A 19,502-nucleotide genomic window follows, 5' to 3' on the forward strand; every position below is an offset into this window, starting at 1 on the left:
CTGGGACCAGATTTTCATATGTGTGATATAGTCGGCATCCGCTAATAGTTTTTTATCAAACGACCAAGGTCTAGGAACCTTGTATGGTTTATTGATGGCCATATTTAAAACTAGGGGATTGTGATCAGACATAATTTTCGGAAGCTTATTTATTTGTACACTCCTAAGTAGGGTAGACGAGATCATGAAATAATCCAGTTTCGAGTATTTATTAAAAGGATGTGAAAAATAGGTAAACCCGGGATCTCCGGTCAGTAAATTTCCCCAAACATCATCTAAGCCGTGTGACTGCATCATTGACGTGATTGCTCTAAACACCCTTGGCTTCCTACCTATGTATGCGCTGCCATCCGTAAAATTTGCAGAGATGTTAAAATCGCCGCATACTACTATCGGGGTATGCCAATCACTTAATTCATTTTCAATTTGGCTAAAGATTTCTGGCTCGTCTGTATTGGATCCGTATATTGTGCAGATAGTGAAACCTAAGTTCATTTCGCAAATTGCCCATCTTCCTAATGAATCCGCTTTGCACCTTTTGGCCCCCCCTAGCCCCACTTTACCAATTATGGCCACACCTCTTATCATAGAGGTCTGGGATGTACATGACAATAATTCATAGTTTTTAAAATTCAACCAATGTTTTTTGCTCCAGGGTAAGTGGGTCTCTTGTAAACATATTAAATCTAAATTGATCACTAGTTTTGAAACATTTGCGAAGATTCGTCAACCGGTGCCAAAGTTATTGGGAAAAGAAAAAACACTTTTTGAATAGAAACAAGGTCCTAACTAGAACTACCTACTGGCGAAAACAGCATCATCAACCTGTCTAAAAGGAACTTGACGATTGATGAGATCAAGGTACTCAAAAAAGGATTCAGCTTTTGTCCGACGAGTGAGTTCAAGCTTGTGGACACAAAAATGGACTTGTTCAGATATATTAGGAAACTTAAATTCAAAAAAATCTTCTTACAACACCCAATAATAGGGCAAGAATCAGCAAGCCCAGGAATGATAGAAATAACACTAACGGAGGAAACAATTGAAGATAACCGCCTGAATATCTTGCTAACTCCCACGCAGGAATTACAAAATCAGGAGCAAGACATGGAGAGAAATAATGTAACCTCCATAACACAAGTCAGAGATCCAAGCAATTTAAAGAACAAATCAAGGAAACTGCCGAATGCATCTCACGATGCGATTGATGTTTTCAGTGAAGCAATAACGGCAGATCTGGAAAGAATGGCTAACAACAAAATGGATATGAGAACATCTAATATCACAAGGAAGGAATGGGAAGCAATTAAATCTCTATGGAATGATAAATCGATGGAGATCAAGCCCTCGGATAAGGGTGGGAACATTATTATCTTCAGTAAGGATAATTACGAACATGAGGCACTAAGACAATTGAGAGACATAGAGTGCTATGCTATGGTAAAGAGAGAACAATCAATGGAAGAGGGATGGCATGATCAGTTGAGAGGCATACTCTTTTCTTCACTGCGATTCCCCGGTTCTTCCCACCTTCTACCACCTGCCAAAAATCCATATAAATGCCAAAAGACCACCAGGGAGGCCTATTGTCTCGGCAATAGGCAGCCTACTATAGAACACTTCTTGCTTCATTGATACATACTTGGCCTCGATTGCGAAGGATTTACCCTTTTATGTGAGGGACACGCAGGATTTCCTTCGCATCATGGACAGCGTCACTTGGGAATGATATGCTACTAATAACACTTGATGTTGTTAATCTATACACATGCATTGATCATGAAAAAGGGCTAAGTGCCACGAAGTGGTTCCTGGACAGGAAACAAGAAAAATTTCACTTTTGTGTATGATGCGATTTTGTCTGTACAATAACTTCTTCCTTTTCTCTGGCCAGCTGTAGCAAATCAGGGGTACTTCAATGGGCTTGTGCTTCTCTCCCAGCTACGCAAATCTATTTGTGGGCTGGTGGGAGAAGCACGAGGCCTGGGGAGGTAATAATGAAATGTGGAATGAGAGAATTTTGATGTGGACAAGATACATCGACGATCTCTTTGTTGTTTGGCGCGGAGATAAAACCTCTTGCAGGACACGTTGGATATTGTGGGTAAGACAGTCCATATCATTAAGGGAGATAAACAGTCTAAGATATTGAAAGCCCTTGGCTGCAGTCGAGAGACGGGGCGGTACTGATTATATGTCCGTGGGGCCGCTGATATGGTAGATGGTGGATTTCCCCCAAATTAATACTATATCCAGCTTGTTTACCGTACCGTGATTAGTTTGAAGACCACCGGTAGTGTTGTGTCCGGGCTTGCAATGTATAATAAGATATCATCTGCATAGAGGGAAAATCTGGAACTCACTGCCCAAGGAGTTGCGTTACAATCAATCATTCCCTGACTTCAGAAAGAAACAGAAACTTCTTCTCCTTAATACACATCATAACCCTTCCCCTAAACCATCTGACTAGTCTGTTGCCGCACCCCTCAATCTCCGAAAATTATGAGCTTCACTACCTGGGGGGAGGGGAACTGCGCCTCTACTCTCCCCACATTTGCAACACCCTTTCGTAGCTACCTCAAAACTATATAATCCGTTTATCCTACTGTCTATTGTTAACTTCCTTTATAACACTGTTATTATGTATTCTTACTTACTCCACTTGTAACTTGGTATTTGCTGCTGTGCCAACTCTGTAAAGCACTATGACTATATTGTCCACATATCCTACTGTCTCTTGTATACTTATTTTAGGTACTGTTGCTATGTATGAATATTTACTCCATAGGTAACTCATGTAATTGCGGCAGTCCCCATTCTGTAAAGTGCTCTGATGCCTTCGGGTCAAGTTCTCACTATACAAAACTCAATAAGTTAAGTGTTCACATGTGAGTGATGACCACCAAGGTAGGGTTATTGTGTTAAGGGACACAGCACTTAGAAGTGTAATTGATGAAAATGTGTGACATAGAGGCATGTCGTTTGCTTTTTGCTTAAGCTGGAAGCTTTCTACAACTTTGCAGGTCCCTTTATAGTATTTTGTAAGATCATAGTGTACTTAGCTGGTTAATGCACTGCAGTGGGTAGTCCATTCTGAGATATTTTATGTAAAGTTTATGAGCAGGCATAGGTTGGAAGGAGAAATAGTCGACAGATTTGCTGGGATGGACCTTAATACCATCCCATATCTGATTGTCATTGTGAGATGTCAAATAGCAGTCAGTCAGTCAGTCAGTCAGTCAGTCAGTAAGAAAACTTTATTTGGTTAGTTACAACCATAAAAATAGCAGTCATGGTGTATAGCTTCTTGTGACCTGCAGTGGTAGGACCAAATTAAAGTCCTCCGTTGGCCAGGAGCGTGTGGCAGATCTCCAAAGTTATACCATGTCTGTTCAATTTGTGATGGGTGGCTGATTGCTGTGGACTGGTAAAGTACTATGGATTGACATGACCCATAGCAAGTTTGTCTTAACACCATTGCTGCTAGCGATATTTTGCTCCTGTGCTGTAATTTTCAAAAGTCCATTGTTCATGACGAGCTGGGCTCGTCATCAGCCTGGTAGGAGGCTACTTCATGACGAGCCCAGCTCGTCATGAGCCTGGAAGAGGTTAATGTAAGTGTAAGAGTGTCAAGCAGTAAATATGATTATGCAGCCTGTATGGACTACTGTCACCTTTTATTTAACATCATTGAGTGTTATGGTATTAGTGTGAGCCAGTAGGGTAATATATTTTATTGCAGTTGAATACATATAGCGCTTACTACCCATGATGAAGGAATTTACGCCAAGCAGCATTCTGCTGTGGAATCAATGGTTAGTGTTTTTACCCATGTTATAATAGGTTATAGGGATTCGTTTTATGCACTAAGGAAACAATTCCATGCATTTATTCCAGTTTATATTTGGTAGAAAAAATGTATAGAAGTTTAGGGCCCGATGTAGGTGCCCTAATACCGGTCGGAAACGGCCGAATTCCACCGTTTCCGACCGGTATTACGTTTTTCAGATGTAGGGCATGCATTTACAGAAACTGTATTTTACCAATTCTGTATTTACCGAATTGGTAAATACAGACTCGGTAAAATACAGATTCTGTAAATGCAGATGTAGCTGGCACATGTCAGAGTGCCACAGGGCTTTAAGAATCTGTATTTTACCACCCAATCCTATTGGGTGGTAAAATACTGAATACAGGTGTGCATGCACATCTGTGCAATGTGACACACAGACATGCCCTTAGGGCATGTCTGTGTGTCACATGGCACACAAGTCCGGAATTGGGTTGCTAGAGGGTGTCAAAGTGACACCCCCTGCACCCTTGCAAAAATCGGAATTTACTGAATCGGTAAATACCGATTCGGTATTCCACATTGATTCCTATGGGCTTCAAGGCCCATAGGAATCAATGGGGGATACCGATTCGGTATTTACAGAATCGGTAAATACTGAATATTACTGATTCGGTATTTACCGATTCTGTATTACCTACATCCCCCCCCCCCCCTCTAATTTACCACTTCTTAAATACCGAATCGGTATGATTCGGTATTTAAGAAGTGGTAAATTAGAATTACCTACATCGGGCCCTTAGTGTGATCTTTAGTTGGGCGGAGGTCCATGCAAATGGTTGGCATTATTAATGTATAAGCTATAGGAGATTAGGTATTGTCAGGCTGCAGGGATACATCTTGTAAAGGCAAGGTTACATCTTTGAAATGAGGTGTGGGAGATTTGCAGAAATAAAATGATAGGCGATACGGCAAACGTGTGTGACTTATACTAGGCTGTGATTAAAGGATGCAAAGAAAAGAGAGGTTCATTGGAAAGTAAAGGAGAGGCAAAAATTGGACGTTTTAAGTCCAAAGGGCATATGTATCAAAATCTGTTATTGCGATTCTCAAATAGCGATTTTTTGAGAATCGCTATTTGAGAATCGCATAACAGGATGTATTTAAAAATGTGCAAATATTTTGAGTTTTCTTGTTGTTCCTTAATTGCGATTAGCTAATTGCGAAATCGCAATTAAGGAATACCTTCCCATTCATTCCTATGGGCCAGGAGAGGGAAGTCATTCTCAATTTGCGATTTGCAATTAGAGAATCACAAATTGAGAATACTTTCAAGGGTGCAAGGGTGTCGTAAGGACACCCCGATGCACCCCTGAAATGAGCATGTGTGCGCATATGGCGCACATACATGCCATAAGGGCATGTATGTGCACCACATGGCACTTTGAAAAATGCCAAAAAGTGCACTTTTCAAGAAATCACAAATTACCACCAACTGTAAGTTGGTGGTAATTTGCGATATCTTCAAGAGAAATCGCACAACTTGGGTGCTTGTTACATAGCATTTAAGGAATCGTAATTTGCGATTCCTTTAAATGCTTACGCAAAATTAAAGAATCGCAAAATTAGCGATTCCTTAATAATGCGATGCGAAAATTGCTCATACATCGCGTTTTGCGATTTTGTATTCGCAAATGCTGTTTTTTTGCGAATCGCAGCATTTGCGAATACAAAATCGTTTGATACATATGCCCCCTAGTCAATTTTCAAGCGACTACAGAGGATATTTTTTTGAGATTGCATGCAATCTTAGAATGCAAAACTGTAGAAAGAAACAAACATTTTTGCATGTGAGACAGTGCTATATTGGGTAATTTTGATAAGCACCAGAATCGGGTGAACAATCTATCCCTGAAAAGCTATTGCTAGGGTGCCAATTTAGCAAGAACAGCTGGTCAGCGCAAGGGTTTTCAAAACGTAGTACACTATCGACTCCGCCCCAAGATACTGAGGTGCCCATTAAAAAGATGTGAGCAAACAGATTTAACATGAGAGGAGAACTGGGAAAGACTTTTCCTTCCCTCCTCCCAAAATATTGTTTTTTAATGTCAGTCTGAATATAAAGTGGCACTAACAGGAGTACAAGCCACAATATGATCCCGTGTTCCGTCCTGACGAATGCCACACTCTTGTGAACCAAGAGGCAGAAACATGTTGATGGTCTAAGTGGGAGATGGGGTATTGGTTCCCCTAGTCTCCATACTGATTGTTTAACACCTAGTGATATCTCGCTTAGATAAAAAGGTAGTTTTGATTTATCACATTGGTTTTTAACATACTTATATCACAGTTAAATAATCGGGTAGAAGTACCTCCTTTACTATTAAGTGTAGGCCTGTTCTTAATCAGAATGAGTTTTTGAAGAGCGAGGAAAGTCCTATGATGAAGCATTACACCTGGTGGGGTGTGAGGACATCCTGTCACAATTGTTTGTGTGTCCGTAGATAGACTTGAGGTGGATAATCACTTATAAAGGAACAAAGAAACATTTTCTCAGGTGGCGATTCTTGTGTTTAACATTTGCCATTGGAGGCCAGTTCACTCTAGTGACGCCATTGTCTCCTGTTCCCTACGTGGAGACTATCCAAGGTTTTGTCGTTTGATGATTAGTACAATAGAGGCACACTGTAAATGTTACCAATCTAAGATGGCCACCCAGTGATATGAGTGGCCAACTTGAAATGGTATTGTGCATAATGTATCATTGTATTTACTGCTCCAAGGTGACCAACACATTTGTTCTAAACACTGCAGCGAGGATGGAACTTTAAAACAGTGATACACTATGTACAAGATGATTGCCTATTGCTATGTATATATTTTTTTTACATTGCAACCATATGCCCAACAAGGTTAGGTGACATTTTTTTTCTACATTTATTCTCACATGAATCTTCCATATGCTTGCTGAGTTTGTGTGTTTGTTTTATTGCAGGTGGTGAAATAGGTGAATGGAAAAAAATAGGTGGATGAATAGATGTTTCAATGCAAGATGAGGGACCCAGTGACTCTTTGATGACATATTGAGAGACTAAAACAATCCGTGGCAAAGTGCCACTCACAGTTATGAGCCAAACACAGTAGCATTACCAGAACATTTTTAAATATTTCAATGTTGACATATGCACTTATGTCAGAAATAGAAGCTTAGCATAAAAATCCCTTATGTATTAAAATCTGCTGCTACTTTACTTAAAGATTGCCACATATGAAAGAAATCTTAATTTTGAAAATCCTTTTTTTACCTCCTAGGGATCATTGTTCCTGTCAAGAATGATTCCAGCTGCTTCCGTTGTTTGATTTGTGAAAAGAATGTATCCTGCGCTCATCAAGGTATATTTGATGTGAAACGCCATATTTCAGGTAAAGCACACAGGACTTTCGAAGAGAGGAAGTTAAAAAACAAGACAAGCACTGGGCCTTTAGCAGAGCAAGAGTCCACTGAAGAGTGGCTTGTGAGGCAAGCTGAATGGAAATTCACCAAATTTTTTTGCTGAACACACAGTCCCTTTTGCTGCAGCAGATCACTTGGTTGGTATACTATCCCAAAGTTTTCCGGACTCTAAATTTGCCCGGTCCTTCACTTGTGATAAAACGCGAGCAGCCAGCATATTGAATGAAGCAATTGTACCAGAATTGTTGGCTAACTTAACAGATGACATGAAGGCATCAGTGTTCAGTCTTTGCATTCATGGAAGCAGATATCAAGACCCTGAGCAAAAAGCATTTCCATTGACTGTACGTATTTTTGACTCTAAACAGGGCAGAGTATGCTGTAAATTTCTGGACATGTGCATAAGGAAGGATGACACAACCGAAGGTATATTTGATGCTGTTTGCAATGCTGTGCATAAACATTCCATTCCTTGGGAAAATTGTATCGGTTTGGGATTGATAACACCTCATTTAATATGGGAAACCTAAACCCTATAAAAACTATTGCACACAATTATAATGAAAACATATATTTCATGGCATGCCCAAGTCAAGTAGCAGACAACTGTGCCTTGCAAGCCTCATCTGCTTTCTGCATCTTCCTAAAAGATTTTGATGCAGAGGATCTTCTTATTGATTTATACTTCTGGTTTGAACATGCATCGAAAATGCCAAACTTGTCTGGTCGTTTTTGTAAGTTTGCAGACTCCGACTACTGTCAAACGCTGAAGGAAATTTCTGTCCGTTGGCTTGGAATGCTTACTTGTTTGGATCAACGGATTCTTAACTTTGACTCCCTCCGTTCTTATTTTTCGTCCACTATGGATATTGATGGAGCTAGTTGGAGCAGACTGCAGAGGCTGGTTCATTGCTTTGAGAACCCTATGACTGAGATCTATTGCCTGTTCCTTCAGTCTTCATTACCAGCATTTGTGAATTTCAACCTCTTGCTGCAGAGAGAAGACCCCGTAATTCATCTGTTGTATTATGCCATTATGGATCTTCTGACATTACTATTAAATAGAGCTTATCTGGGCCAGGTTGTCCAATCGTTCATTAAAAATCCAGAAACCAATCTTCCAGATCTGAGTTCCTGCGACTACCAGATCCCCGAATCGAGCCTTTATGTAGGCATCAGTGTTCGTGGAAAGCTGAAGAGCATGCTTGAAAGAGGGATTATTGAAACTCAAACCCAATCTAAATTCTTTGAAGCTGTGCGCTCTTTTCACCAGGAGGCAGTAAAATGGGCATTAGAAGTGCTCCCAGTTCATGACGAGGTGCTCAAACATGCTAGAGTCTTCAACTTTTTTGAAAAACATAAATATGGTTTTGAAAGTGTGCTCTTTATGGTTGAGCGGTTTAAAACCTATTTAAAATTCACAAAAAAAGATCTGACCTTCCTCAAGCAAGAGTTTGGCACTTACCAAGTTATTGAATTTGCAGATGTTCCTGCGAAAACCTGGGAAGATGCTACCATTAAAGTAAACTGTGCCAGTGGAGAGGTTGATGCATACAGAATAGATGTTGTCTGGTTTCATCTTGAGCGGGATTTTATCTTTCGAAGCTCACACAGGAGCAAGTTTTTTCTTTTTTCTAAAATCGCAAGACTTGTTTTTACTTTACCACACAGTAATGCAGAAGAAGAACGTGTGTTCTCATGTGTAATAAAGAATAAAAGAATGTCTAATCCAGATTTGTGTGATGATAGGACTTCTTTGTCTAAGCTGATATTCCAAACAAATAGGCCACGTACTGAACCTTATCCACCTTGCATCTTGCCGAAGGGGCAGAAGCGAAAGCATTCTGCGGCAGAGTCAAGCCAGAACTGATATGTGTTTGCCTTAAATCCAACAGCTCAAAAAAGATCAAGGAATTTAATGTTTCATAGTGTAACCATTTGATTAAAGTTTTGAAATATACATGAAGTCGAGCATTAATTCAGTAGGTGCTTGCTTGGATACACATTTGATTGTAGAGATCAGAATAAGCCTGTCAACTCCTTAGAGAATATGCTGGCTCACGCCTGCTTTGTCTTATAAAAAAGCCTGAGCCAGACATTAGACTTGAGCCTAACATCAAGTGTCCAATGCACAGCTAGTTACAAAAGAGAAAACAAGTTAATAAACAAAACAGTGTTGTCAATCTTACTTTTTGTATGTTTGTGTTGTGATTTTGTCATGTTGGAAATTATACAACTTGCCCTCAATCACTGATGATACTGGAATGGAAAATATCTAAAACTGGTTGAAGTTGCACAGTTGTTATCCACCTGCTGGTTTCCCCTGGCCCACTTCTCAGCACTGCAGGAAATGCCAATCTTTTGCGTAATGTTGGTTTATTGGGGGTTCAGTGGCTGCTTTAGACTGGATTTTGGTGTAAGATGTGGGAGGGTACCGGGGTTACCGTAGTACACTCATCGCATACACCTCCATCACTCGGAGCTGAAGTTTAGCATGGCTGAACACTTTCGCCAGCTTGCAAATGCCCAAAATAGCTAGGGTCTGAACTTTTACCCCGTTGGTTAGGGCCTGCCTTGGAGTCCTTCCCATCCACTGGCTTGTGCCAAGCATAATGGTAGCATCTCTAGGCATCTTATCTTAAGTGTATGCAACACTTAACCTCTGCGCACTGTTGCTACTTGCGGAAAACCGCTACTCTTTTATAAATGCAACAACACTTATAGAATTTCAACTGTAAGTATATTTATAACTTGTTTCCACAACAAATAAACTCTTTTGTTTTACAATGATAAACACAAAGTATGTTATTACATTTCAACACACAATATATACAATATAAACATAAGTAGATGTTGAATCTTTCATTTCTGGTGACTTTTTCTTTGTTATGCCCAATGCATTTCGAGCTCAATGGAGCTCTTCGTCGGGGGCCTGTGCAACTGAGTACGATTTTCAATTAGTAAGTTCATTCAACTCATCATATCAACACGAATCTTAAAGTTGTTACAAAGCAAAAAATTATATGGTAACATTTTCTTATAAACTACCCTTCACCGGCACCACAGTGTATGCGAAAAGAATCCAAAAAACAAACTCACTGAAGTCGCAATAAACCAGAAATCTCCTCTCCTAAAAGAAAATTAAACACTGAAACTGCCTCCACCTTTTCTTGCATAGTAAAGTCCATTACCCGACAACAAAATCACAAGAACGCTAACACGATATCTTACCTTGAACACTCAAAGCACTGTGCTCAAAACAAAATCTCCAACACACCCAGTCGTCCCTCTCCTCCTGTGAATATATAGAAAACATCAGCTCTACTCCGGGATCCCATCCCTGAAATACTTATCAGCTCAACCACCAATATTCCATGAACTCACCTCGCTAACAACTCCTGAGTATGCGAACTGTTTCCCTCTCTCATTCAAACGCTCTCGCTATGGGAACCGCTGACAGCATGGATCAACCACACCCAATTATTTAAAGTAGTGACTAATCTTCAACAATGAAAACGGACTAAGAAACAAACGCCTACCAACTAAACCACGGGCGCCATGTTATAAAGATCAAAAATGACCCTGGTGAACCGAAAATACCAAAGATGAAAACGCAACACGTGTTTAAAATAAAATAAGAAAAATAATAATAAAGAATAGAGTGAACTTGAACATGTTACCATTAAGTGAAATAATGAATTAACAGTATACAGATAAATACAGTTAGATGCAGACATCAATCTCGTACAGCATTTAAGGCGAAAGAGGAATCATAGAAAACATGATAAATTAATTTTCTCATTAAGACCTTTGGGTTCTTGTGTGGCAAGATATCTTATCCAGTGAATTTCTCTTTGGAGGAGGGATCTGGATAGATCAACCCCCTCCTATGTTCTTACTACCTCTAGAATCGAAAACCTGATCTGGGCGATGCTGTGATTGTTTTCATTCCAGTGTTTGGCCAAATTGCTTTTGACATTTTTGTTTCTTATTGTACTCTTATGTTCAGAAATCCTTGTTTTGAGTTTTCTTTCTGTTTTTCCTGTGTAAATTTTCCCGCAGGGACACTTTATGTAATAGATTAGATTCTTGGAGTTACAATCCCAGTTATATTGTAAAGTCAGTTCTTTACCCGTTTGTGGATGATGTAGCACTTTCCCTTCTATCACATTTGAACAGTGGACACAATTTTGACATTTCTTCATGCCTCTATGAGTTTCTTTTGTGTCTCTTATGGGAGTCATCAACAGTTCTTTTAAATTTTTTGATCTCTTGTAGGCAAAAATCGGCTTGTTTGAAAAAATCCTGTTAAAGTCTACTTCATTCTTCAGAAGAACCCAATGCTTGTGTATGATGGTTTTTAATTTCTGTGATGCGGTAGAGAATTTTGATACAAACACATGTCTGTCCTGCGATTTCTTCGGTTTTTGCATTAAAAGGTTGTCCCTACTGTAAACTTCTATCCTGTCTCTTGCTTTCTTCAAAACATCATCAGGGTATCCCCTGTCTTTGTATCGTTGTTCTTGCAAATTGAGATTCTTTTCCAATTCATCATCATGTGAACAAATTCTTTTAATTCGCATGTATTGGGAAACTAGTAAGTTGTTTTTAAGGTTTTGTGGATGAAAGCTTTGATAGAATAGCGAATTGTTTACATCAGTGTCTTTTCTATGTACTGTGGTTTTTATCTGAGAATCTTGAATGTTAACCAAAACGTCTAAGAAAGGTAGTTCCTTTTCACTGATCACATGTGTGAATTCAATGTGCTCTGAGCATTGGTTTAGTTTTTCAATTTCAGATTCCAGACTTTGTTTGGTGCCAGACCACAGTACAAAAATGTCGTCAATGAACCTCCTGTATAGGGTTGCGTGATCATTCCAGAACTTGTTGGTGTAAATATGATCAGCCTCAAATTTAGCCATAAAAGTATTGGCGTATGCCGGAGCCCCGGCAAATCCCATCGATGTTCCGTTCTGCTGAAGAAAAAACTTAGATGACCATTGAAAATAGCTATGATATAAACAAAAATGTAAAAGTTCCAAAATGAATACCTTCTCTGCTTTCACCGATGTCTGTTGTAGCAAGGCCCACTCCACGGCTTCCAATCCAGCTTGGTGGGGAATAGAAGTGTACAAAGACTTGACGTCGATTTTACACATTATTGTAGCACTGGTGATGTTAATGCTTTTCAATGTCAAAAGAAAATCGTTGGTGTCCTTTATATACGATGGCCATTTCTGAACAAATGGCTGCAAAAATTCGTCAATGTACTGACCGAGTGGTTCAGAAATAGTACCACATCCGGTCACAATGGGGCGCATAGGTGGATCTAAAAGGTTTTTATGCACCTTCGGGAGCATGTAGAGGGACGGTCTTCTCGGATTTTGAACAGTGAGAAATAATTTGGTTGTTGTCGATATATGTCCTAATTCCAGTGCTTTGGTCAAGATTTCATTGAGGGTGGTTTGGAGTTCAACTGTTGGATCTCTTTCCAGTTCAAAATAGGTTGTAGTATCTGATACGTGTTCATTCACTTTGGAGTTGTACATTGTTCTGTCCATGACTATTATGGCACCTCCCTTGTCAGCTTTTTGTATGAAGATATCCTGATTTTCTTGGAGTCCTTTGATGGTTGTCCTGTCGTAAACTGATAGATTCTTTCTTTTCGATTTCCTCAAATTTAGACTGTCCAAATCATTAATGACAGAGTTTTCAAACGCATCCAAGATTTTATGGGATACCGGAGCTTGAAATTTAGATTTTGGTTTAAATTCCAGAAATTCTGGTTCTTCTTTTTCCATTTGAAGTGGTGCCACGTTGGTAAAAAAATGTCTGAGTTTCAGAACACGCATGAACTTGTAAAAAGCTACCTCACTCTCAAGTTTGTTGGTATCATACGTAGGGACGAACCCTAAGCCTTTGTTTAAAATTCTTAGTTCATCTTTAGTCAATTGAGTTTTAGATATGTTCAATACCAAGTTTATTTCGTGCTTCTTGTTCGAACCCCTTCTACCTCCTCTCCTTGTCTTGCTGGTTTTTTCTGTTGTTTCCCTGGTGGTTGACTCGCATCCCCTCCCTGGGCTAAAAAAGACTGGCTGGTACCAGGTGTTTTTGATGAATCAGTTGCAGTTTGGCTTGTAGTAGTTTCTACTATTTGGGTCTGAGCTGCAGGTCTGTTGGTATTCAATTCACTATCAGAAACTAAACTCTCCTCAGATGTTGTGGCTGCTTTTTTCTTTGGAAAGGTTCTCCGTTGGGCATAAACGTCAGCCCAGGTATACACTTCGTTTAATTTATAATCCAACGTATCTCGTTTGAATTTTCTCAACTTTCCTTCTTGTAACTCCTTGGAATATCTCTCGAGTTTCAAATTTAAATCCTCCAACGATTTATCCCAGTCCGTTTTATCCATTCGAGACTCCAGGTTGTGTTTAATCTCGTCTATCTCGTTTGAAAGTTCATGGATAACTTTAGCCAATTCCTCAATCAGTAAAAGGATCAAGTCCAGAGAACATTTATTAAGAATAGAAAACCATCTCTCCATAAACTCCTTGTTAAGGTGAAATCTATGCAGAATCGGTTTGATTGACATCCTTAAGCCGCGTGGAATCCTCTTCACCCTATGATACTGCACTAGGGTTGATGCGTGCAACTTTTGATTCACTTCACGTTTTGCTAAATATTCGAGTTGCTTTAATTGCTGAATGATGGTGTTGCCTTGCACGTTTGAAGATTTGACATCCTGTATCAATGCGTAAATACTGTCTGCTTGTTCACTCGTATATGCAAGAGTTTTCGCTCTGTTTTCGGTCATGCTTGAAATTTGCTCGTATGCCATGTTTAGGTGCTCACTTCGTGTAGACAGAATCTCAAAATGAATTGGGGTTGAAGGAGCACTCCTTCAACCCCAATTCATTTTGAGCATCTCTAGGCACCCACTTCAGAACACTGCTGGACCTGAGGAGAAATAGAAGAGGGCTTGACCTGCTTCTGTGACCTGAGAGGAGCCATGAAGGACTGGATTTTCTCCCTCTTGTACTCGGGACAAAGGAGTGGACTCCAAGGGTGAGGGTCATAAGACTGGCCACTTGTCCAAGCTACAGAGCTACAACAAGCTACAAGAGGCCTTTCCAGCAACATCCATTGGCATCTGGACCTCAACTGTACCCTTCTGTTGTCATCTCCCTGACACCGATCAAGTCTTTTTAAGTGCCACCCGTGAGGTCCTGAGGGGGCCTTACAAGTGTACTCTTGTGCTGGTTTGGGACTTAACCCCTTGCATGCTCATGACGGCCCTCGCCTGTCATGAGTTACGTTGGGCGTGTGCTCACGACTGCCGGGGGCCGTCTGAATCTCGCCCACTATGTAAATGACCCACACAGCGCGAAAATTCGCTGCGCATGCAAGGGTTAAAGGACTAACTCAAAAGGTATAATCCTTGGCCACAACAATCCTGGTTTGTGTATCCTATCCAAACTCCACTGCAGACAGCCACAAATTGTGCTTATATCACTTTTACTTTTCTTGGTGCTATTCCTACTTAAAATGTTTAAAATTCATATCTCAAGGTACCCCTTTTTTATTTTTGCCATTTTGTTATTATTTAGCTCATTAAAAAAAAAATTCAAATTCAGTTTGGGATTTTCATTGTTTTGCATTTTGACTTTATTGTTCTTTTGTTCTTAACCCTTTCCATGCTACCGACGGCACCCCACCCGCGCACGGAAACGCCCGCACCGCGGCGGAATTACCGCCGCGGTTAACGGGTTAAATCCTTTATACTTTGCTCTACGTTAGGCTTGTCTGCTCTGTTTTGTTTTGTACGAGTGAAATGTCCAACTAACTATAACGCCCCTGAAACCTATGGTTTTTGCAGTGAATTTCTAAGGTTTTGTAAATGCTAATTTCTAGCAATAACGTGCCTGAAACCGATGGTTTATTCTGTGAATTTCAACGGTTTTTTAAATGCTAATTTCGAACTATAACATGCCTGAAACCTATGGTTTTTAAGTGAATTTCTAAGGTTCTTTTAAATGTTAGTTTATAACTATGCCTACAGAGGTAGGACGTGAAGAAAGTAGAAAAAATGCACGGAAAGAATAAAAAAAAATGCAGAAAGAAGTCCTCAAAGACGAGGAAAAGTGCAGGAAAAAGCAAGAAGTACAGAAAGAAAAAACAGAGGAGCAGAAAGAGGCCTTGTTACAAAATTATCCTATGCCCTCAACTTTTTCAGACGGGTACTGGTGGTAAATGACTCTGACTAACCACGCCTAGAGCCAGTGCTATGCTAAAAGACACTTAGAATACAATGAAAACACCTACATACACTAGAGAACACTATGTGTTGGGGTACCCCTGTGATTAGCATGACCTCCTCTGTAAGGCCCTGGTACATAATAGGGCAGGGGGATTAAAACTACCTCTAAGTCAGAAGTGCAGAAAGGCCCCGCCCCCTCCCTTCACCACTGTGCAAATGTGCCCCGTGGCGCATTTTAAGTTGGGGATTAAGTCCCCTTGAATCCTGAGGGTCCCTGGGGTCCAGCTAGCCCACCAGGTACCTACAGTAAGGGCCAAGGAGCTGCATTGCAGAGAGGTGTAAAAAGGGGCATGGCCTGGACCACCTCTCTACAACGCAGGCCTCTGGCGCTTTTTGGAGGTACCTGTTGGGCTAGTTGGCCCCCAGAGGTCATCGGGATTGAAGAGGAATTAATTCCCCAACTTAAAAAGTGCCACAGGGCGTGTTTGCACACATGTGGCACGTTTTAAGTTGGGAGATTAAGTCCCCTTGAATCCTGAGGGTCCCTGGGGTTCAACTAGCCCACCTAGCCCACCTAGCCCACCAGGTACCTTCAGTAATGTTTTTTGGCCCTGGGGGTCCTTGTGGGACCCCCTGAGCAGGCCTAGGGGGTCAGGGTGTTTCTACCCCGCCCCCTTTTCTTGTTTTGCGCATTTCAGAACTGAGGCACAAGATGGCTGCAAACACTTCCTGGTTTGAAATGTTGTCAGTCAATTAGAATACGGCTTGTGGTCAGGAGGGTCCGCAGATCCTCCGTGCCTCTAAATATTGAAACTTTTATTTTTTGATTTTCTTTTTTTTATAATATTTTTATTGAGAGTTCATACCGGTAAATACATATTCATAGAAACATACGTAAATACATAGTTAGAAGCATTACATTATTAAATCAAACGAAAAAGGCGTAAAGAGTACTATACAGTACAGAGTCAGTTGACATGTTAAATATCTAAACAGCCAGTAAATCATTCGCTTGTAGTTTTGCTGTCCTCCAAGTGGCCACTGGGGCCCAAAGTCGCTTGCCTATATCCCTTAGCTTTACTCCTTTTACCTCATATAATGCTTCCTCAATATTATGTATACCCAGCATTCTGCACAACCACATTTGGAAAGTTGGGGCTTCTGTATCCTTCCAGGCTGCGCTGATTAAAATCCTGAGGACTGCTACGGAAATGAAAACTAAAGCTTCAGCCTCCATACTCATATCTAGTTTCACATCACAACCAATTATTATCAGAGTTGGGGATAGGTTAATTTTAACGTCGAGTAGCCCCTCTAAAAAGCGTGTTATCTCGGTTTTAATAGTTTTTAATTTTTCACAGCCATAGAACATGTGTATAAGATCTGCTGTACCATTACCACATCTGGGGCAGTTGCTATCTGTCGCTTTCCCCCAGGAGAATAATTTTTCGGGGGTATAGTATAAATTAAATAGAGTTTTGAAATGTTGGGCCCAGAGATTCGAGGAACGCAGAAACTTCTTATCCATAGCTAACGCTTTATCAAGGTCTACTTCGGGATCTCCCAATTTTTTGGACCATGTAGTTTAAATTTTCCCAATATCGTCGATTGATACGTCGTTAAATATTTTATAAATATCTCTAATTCTATGACCACCTGACTTCAAATACTCAATTAGTTCGAATTTCCCAAGCTGAGTGATGTATGGCCTAATTGCTTTAATTCTATTTACTATCTGTAGGTATTTGAACTCTTGATAGCCTTGTAGTGAATAATGGTATGTGAGTTCTTCTAGCGTTCTGCATTGATCTCTGATCATTATTTGCCCCAGCTCCACAATGCCATGACTCTCCCAATGTCGCCACGTTCCATCGCTACTAAGACTTGGAAAGAGTGTTGAGTTCCAAAGTGGTGTGCGATAATGCATAGTGGGTATATCTAGAACTTTTTTAACAGATTTCCACATGGACCATATACCTTCCAACGTCTTATATCCAATTTCCATGTAATATCTCCTCTGGGTTCTCCTTAATAGAAGCCCTACGGCTTCACTTCCCACCAATAGCTGATAAATTGATGGTATCTCCGCCTGCCTGAGAGTTGGGCCCCCCGGATGGAGTAGGATAGCCGTGTCTACAAGGAGGCATGCAAAATGATAGCTTTTAATATCTGGCAATCCCAACCCACCTCTATCTTGTGGTAATGCCATATATCTATTTGACCGCCGTATTTTGCCATATTGCCATAAAAATTTCATGAAAATGGACTCAATCTTCTTAATAATTTTCTCGTCAATTTTGAATGGGATTGACCTTAATTTATAAAGCACCTTGGGAAACATTGTCATTTTTATGACATTGGCCCTCCCAATCAGTGACAACTTTATTGAGTCCATTCTTTTTAGATCTGTTTCCATAGATTTGAGAAGAGGGGTGTAATTATCGTCAATTATTTTACCTGGTTCTGCATTTATTGTTATACCCAGGTAAACTACAGATTCTACATACCTTCCATCCACCTTGGCAATTTTTCTAGAACAGAGTACCTGTGTTTTATCCACATTTAGTCGGTAGCCAGACACATCTCCAAACTGACTGGTTATGTTAACTACCTCCCTCATAGCTAGCTCTGGATCTTTTGTAATGACTGCTAGATCATCCGCATAGGCGAGAAGTTTGGTATGAAACCCATTAGATATTACTGGTTTAATAAGCGCACTGTTCATTAATTGTGTAATTAAAGGGTCTATGTAAAGCGCGAACAGGATTGGAGAGCATGGGCAGCCCTGTCTTGTACCCCTTGTTATGTTGATCCTATCTGATCTTTCCCCCATTAATTGAATTCTTGCGATAGGCGATGAGTACATAGCCTGGATGGCTTGACAAAATCTAGGGCCAAATCCCCTTGCCTCCATAACCTTCCATAGGAAACTCCATCTGACGAGATCAAATGCCTTCTCCGCATCGAGGAGGATCATTGCAACCTCCTCCCCCCTAGCAGCACCGATGTCAAATAGTGTAATAGCTCTCCTGATATGGTTTGTGGTTCCTCTTCCTGGGATAAACCCATGCTGCCAGGGGGAAACCAAGGACGCAAAGACCCTTCCCATGCGGGTGGCCATGATTTTGGCATATAACTTGTTATCGCCGTTAATCAATGATATTGGTCTGTACGAGCCCGGGTTAGTCTTAGGTTTCCCTTTTTTGTGGAAGATTACTATATTAGTTTCTTGCCAGGACTCAGGTATTATTCCGGTATTCATTACACCATTGAATAGATCTAAGAGTATTGGTGTTGTTTCCTCCCTTAGACTTTTATAAAGCTCTACTGGTATAGCATCTGGGCCCGCCGCCTTTCCGCTTGCAAGTTCTTTCAGTGCTTCCAATACCTCTGACATTGTAATCTCTTGTTCCAATAGTTCGATCTGGCCTGGTTTTAACTTACTACCCATGTCTAACCAGCATAAATTTGGTGCATCTCCAGCTACTTCCTCCTGATATAATTCTTGATAAAATTTCCTAAACCCCTCCAGAATTTCACCAGGTTTATCGTGTATTTGGCCCTGATATTCAATTTGTGTCACAATGTTCTTACTAGCCACCTGCCTAATTCGCAGGGCAAGAGCTCTAATTTGCTGCCGCCTTTCTTGCTAGTTGTTTCTGGATCTCAGCTTTTAGGGAGTTCACTCTATGTAGACTCTCGACAGATTGAGCACCCGTAATTATATCTTGTCTATGTTGTGTCTCTGCCTGACTTAGTTTTCCCATCAATGCTTCCCTTTCCCTGTTAGCCTTTTTCCATATGTTGGTGGTATAGCTTATAGTCTCTCCTCTTATTCCTGCTTTAAAGCTATCCCACACAACTCCCCTTGATGCACTATACCTATTAGCGTCAAAAAAGGACTGGGACCAGATTTTCATATGTGTGATATAGTCGGCATCCGCTAATAGTTTTTTATCAAACGACCAAGGTCTAGGAACCTTGTATGGTTTATTGATGGC

At 40.5% G+C, this 19,502-nt stretch overlaps 1 pseudogene across 1 annotated transcript; it reads left to right on the plus strand.

Annotated features, from left to right (window-relative positions):
- Nucleotides 1–1,011: 1,011 nt before the first annotated feature.
- LOC147706096 (uncharacterized) lies at nucleotides 1,012–9,238 on the plus strand (annotated as a pseudogene). Its single transcript, XR_015297378.1, has 2 exons — nucleotides 1,012–1,378; nucleotides 7,103–9,238. The product of XR_015297378.1 is annotated as an uncharacterized LOC147706096 (transcript).
- Nucleotides 9,239–19,502: the final 10,264 nt, after the last annotated feature.

Source organism: Lissotriton vulgaris, chromosome 7 (genome assembly GCF_964263255.1).
Source record: "Lissotriton vulgaris chromosome 7, aLisVul1.2, whole genome shotgun sequence".
NCBI classification, from domain to species: Eukaryota; Metazoa; Chordata; class Amphibia; order Caudata; family Salamandridae; genus Lissotriton; species Lissotriton vulgaris.